Raw genomic sequence first — 5,000 nt, 5'->3', positions numbered from 1 at the left:
TCACAATGTACAATAAAATAGAAATAAATAAATGAATCAATGATTAAAAAAAAAGAAATTAATTAATTAATAAAAAAAAAAAAAAAAAAAAACGGAGAACACCCAGTCCACACATTCAAGAAATGCATAACCAAATCTAAACAGGCCTCTTGAAAAGGGCGAAGATTTCCTTTTCTTCTTTCTCCAAAGCGAAAGTGTCGAGGAAACAAACGAGCACCAAGGAGCTAGGTTGTGTGATACGGCGGCCGCTCGTGACACAACTCCTCTCCGTTTTAAAACTTATAACGACCGCATATTTACTATATTTCATTAGAATAGTCGGTAAGCGGTCATATCTACTATGTTTCCCACAAGGAATCCTCACATTTAAAAGGATATAATTCGTCCACTAAATTTAAGATTTATTCTCGTTGTTTCGCATCTCTTTACACTCAGTCCTAATTTACTCTTCTTCGTAATATCTTCTCTCTCCTCTCCCCGTTTTAAACTTATAAATTCCTCCTCGTATGAAAGTGTTCTGAATTTTTATTGTTTTTTAAATCGAAAACAAGTAGTTCGGTTGTAATAATGAACGTGAAAATAATAAAGGGCATTTAGATCTGGAGACAAAATGGCGCCGAGACGATCAAACAACGAAATGTACTTTGCAGCACGAAACGGCGAGAGGAGGAGGGACAATACTGTTGTGTATGATACCTTACCTCGTTTGTCTCGGTTTTCTAGAAATATTTTGATAAATAATTACTATGACAATTAAAAAGGAATATCTAAACAGTGTCTTCGAAATAGATTGAGAAGGAAGGAAACTCTTGGCTTAATACTTGTGGGAGTGCACAGATCTTAGTCAAAGAAACCCATATGTATACTCAGAGACACTCACACATATACTTGAAGACAGACCCTAACACAGCGTTTAAAGTACTTATGTGCGCATACAGTACAAACACGTGCACAACCCAAAAAAAGAAAATAAAATCGAAGAAGGTGACTATTTGTGAGATGAATCAATTTTATTTAGAACGTGAATTAAACAAACATTCGATTTCCTAGCGTACATGGTTTCTCATATAAATTATTAGGGCTACACTGACCATCCCTTCCCATCTATGAGATACAAATTCTACCCGAAAAGGGAAAGAGATAAAACACATAAACATAATTAAAACCATTCATTAAAAATGCAAAACGTAAATAGTGAACAAACTCCTATGAATTTACGATGCTTACCCAACACCTCTCACATATTTATCCTCTCGTTTTCGGCGTGGTGGTGGGGCGGGGACAAGTCTTACTTGCCGAAAGGCGTATTCTCACCTCACAAAAAATGAATCAATAAAGAAAAACTAAAGAGTATAAAGATAGAAATAAAGAGAAAATAAAGTCGGGAATGCATCAGTCAACCCGGCGCTCTTTCCTTATATGTGCGGTTGGTAAAACATTTCATTAATAACTTATATAATCCATTATAGGGACATTTATTTACGGTTCTTAATTAAATAGTAAAATCGAGTCTAACTAGACACTCTATGATTTGAATCTGGCCTGCTGATTTTGGATGAGCAATGTAATAATGACAGAGGCGGTATAGTTCAATGTATATATTATATTAATATATATTTTTTTTTTTAATTCACAACAGCTGCGCTAACTGTAATTGAAAAAACAAAATGGCGCAGACGTCTGACACAAATAATCGAGATGGCAGATTCATTTCTAGTGATTCCCTTATCTTATAATTGCCTTTACGATGTTCTTTCTTTAAGTAAATAATTAATAAACGACCTCATATTTACTATTATTTTAACTTCGACATAGTCGGTTAAAGCAGTCACTTCTCTCTACTGATAGTTTCACAATGGAATCTCAGCACATTTAAAGGAAATAACATTCGTCACCACTAAATATAATTTATTCTCGATGTTTTTCGCATCTTCTTCTTACTGCCTAATTTACGTTCTCATATGGGGTTCCCGCCACTTCGCCCGTTTTAAACTTATTTAAATTCTCCATCGTATGAATTGTTTCTTAATTTTATTGGTTTTAAAGTCCGAAAGAAGGATTTCGGGTGAAATTGACGTAAAAAAGGCATTTAGATCTGGAGACAAATGGCGCCGAGACTCAAACAATCGAGATGTTATTTTTCATTTCTTAGTAATTCTCTTTAATTTATCCATTCATTTATTGTTCTCATAATAAACGTTTATAATGACCAAATAATTTACTATATTTCTTAAAAAATAATCTTATGCGACCATATCTTCTGTATGAACAAGCAATCAGCGTATTTAATGGTAAAGAAAGGAAAGACAAGAATGATCTACAATTCCTTCTCGATTTTTCGCTCGACCTCTGTACCAAAATCAAAAACTTGAGGAATTCCCGCCAAAATCCTCAAATCTGAAGTCAAGGTGTGATTGATCAAATCTCGGCTCTCACAGCCCATCAGAAGCAAGCAAAGCGTCGCGGAAAGAGCTCGACCCAACGACAGCTGATTTCACCAAGATGTAGGGTGGCCAATCTCTCGAGCAATGGAGTGCAAGTTCCCGCTCCTGATGGGGAAAGGAAGTCCCCTCGGAAGGGGCACGTACGGGCGCGTCCTGGCGCGTGAGCTACAAGGGCAAGGAGTGCGCCACTCAAGGTGGCCGCTCCCGTAATCCAAGGTGCTCTTCAGGGAGAGATGGAGAGCTGAAGAAGCTGCAGGTCGCCGGAGGAGCCCCTCTGCTGCCCTTGGCGTACAGGCGAGGAGCCCTCGTGCCACATGATGACGTACCTGGGAAGGACTGCCTGGCCGATGTCCTGCTGTCGGCGGCAGCGCAGTCAACAAGCAGCTCCTGGACATCAGCGTCAAGCTGCGGAGGCCGTAGCGGCCGTGCACGCCGCAAGGATTCGTGCACTGCGACCTCAACCCACCACGTCATGGTGAAAACTGGCGGCGGCGCAGCAGGAGCGCCGTCGTGCACACATCATCGACTTCGGCTGGCGTGCCCGCGGGCCACTGCCACCCCAAGAGCAACAAGGGGGCGCCGTGGGGGGGTGGGGGAGGGGAGTCGTTGGTACTGCACTGCGTCAGCGAAGGCTCGCCGCTCAGGAGCAGTGCGACGTTGCTCGGCTGGGCGTCTTGCTGCAGTTCGTGCTGGAGTGCATGAACGGCGGGCCGCCGGCGGCCTGCAGGCGCTGGTGGAGAGAGCGCAGCCGCCCCGAGCACGACGCGCGCCCCACAACGGTCCAGGGAGATGGCCGAGGCGCCTCGGCAAGATGCTGCGCCTCTGCCAGTGAATCACGTCTCCGTCTCAAACCAAGAGCCCACTTTTGGCCGATGTGCGGTTTATTTTTTTTCCTTTTTTCTAAACTCCTTTTTTGTAGTTCTGACTTTGTAAATAAAATAAAAAAAACATATATACATAAGTGGGTTTCTGCTGTGTTTGCTTTTAGTGTGTTTAATGTGAGCGGTTTGTGTAATGCAAATTCCCGTGTGTGTGTGTGTGTGTGTTAATGTTATTGTTTAATTATGTATATGCGTGTCCTGTTTTGTGATCGGTTTTGTTTGTGTTTTATTGTAGCTGTGTGTAGCACATCCGTGGGTGTGTGTTTGTGTGTGGTGTGTGTGTTGTGTGTTACATGTGTATGTTTGTGTGTGTTTTTTATTATGTGTTTACTGTAGGTACTGCTTGTGGGTTTATCCGAATGTGCTTTGTATGGGATGTGTTTGTTGTATTTCTGTTGTGTTTGAATGCGTGCAATGTCCCTTTTGTCTGTGTTTTGCTGGGTGTGATTCGTGTGTTTGTGTTTGTGTATATACAACCGAGGTCGTATGTATGTATGTGCAAGCGTGTGTTTATAGGGGTGCATATGTGTAAGTATGTTTCTGTGTTTGTTTGTGTTTGTGTGCATATTTGTGTGTCTTTCTTTGTAATGGATGTGTATGTGTTCGTTATTATGTGTGGTGTCGGTTTTGTTTGTGTTATGTGAGCGTGGTTTTGTGTATGTACTTTCGTGTGTGTGTGTATGTGTGTGTGTGTACATGTGTGTGGTGTGTGTTTTCATGTGTGTGTGGTTAATGTGTAATGTTTGTAGATTGTATGCGTGTTTTTTTGTTTATGGTTACTGTCTGTATCTGTTTGTGGGGGTGTTTTTATGGAATATGTGTGTATGGTTGTGTTTTTTGTATTCCTGTTGTGTTTGCATGTGTGCGGTCCAATTTTTGTTTGTGTTTGCATGGGTGTGTATTCGTGTGTTTGTGTGTGTGAACAGTATACTACATCCAAGAGGGTCCAATATGTATGTAGGCGCAGGTGTGTGTTTGTATGGGTGCCTAGTTAAAGTTTGTGTTTTCGTGTTTGTTTGGTTTGTGTGCATATTTTTTTGTATGTCTTTCTTGTATGTTTGTGTATGTGTGCGTTTTGTAATGCGTGTGTCGATTTTGTTTGTGTTTATGTGAGCGGGTTTTGTGTATGCACTTTCGATGTGTGAGTGTGTAGTTGTGCTATTGTGTGTGTGTGTGTGTGTCTGTGTGCATGTGTGTGTGTGTGTGTGCATGTGTGAATAGTTTGTGTATGTGTATGCGTGTTTGTTTGTATGTGTGTTTTTTTTGTTTATTATGTGTTACATGTGTATCTTTTGTGTGTGTGTATGCGTATGTTTTAGTATGGAGTGTTTGTATTCCCTGTGTGTGTTTGGCAATGCGTGCGTGTCCATTTATTGTCTGTGTTTAATTGGGTGGTATTCGTGTTGTTTGTCGTTGTGTATATTACATCCGAGGTCCGTAGTATGTATGGATGTGTAGGGGGCGTGTGTTTGTATTGGTACATACGTGAAATGTTTGTATGTTTTCTGTGTTTGGTTTGTGTTTGTGTGCATATTTTTTGTATGTCTTTCTTTGCATGGATGTGTTATGTGGTGCGTTTAGTATGTGTGTGTCGGTTTCTTTGTGTCTATGTGAGAGTGTTTATGTATGCACATTCGGGTGTGTGTGTGTATGTGTGTGTATGTGTGTGTGTGTA

Source organism: Penaeus japonicus, unplaced genomic scaffold (genome assembly GCF_977035675.1).
Source record: "Penaeus japonicus unplaced genomic scaffold, GWHDUDI00000001_assembly GWHDUDI00000036, whole genome shotgun sequence".
NCBI classification, from domain to species: domain Eukaryota; kingdom Metazoa; phylum Arthropoda; class Malacostraca; order Decapoda; family Penaeidae; genus Penaeus; species Penaeus japonicus.
Note: the sequence above shows the minus strand (reverse complement) of the source record.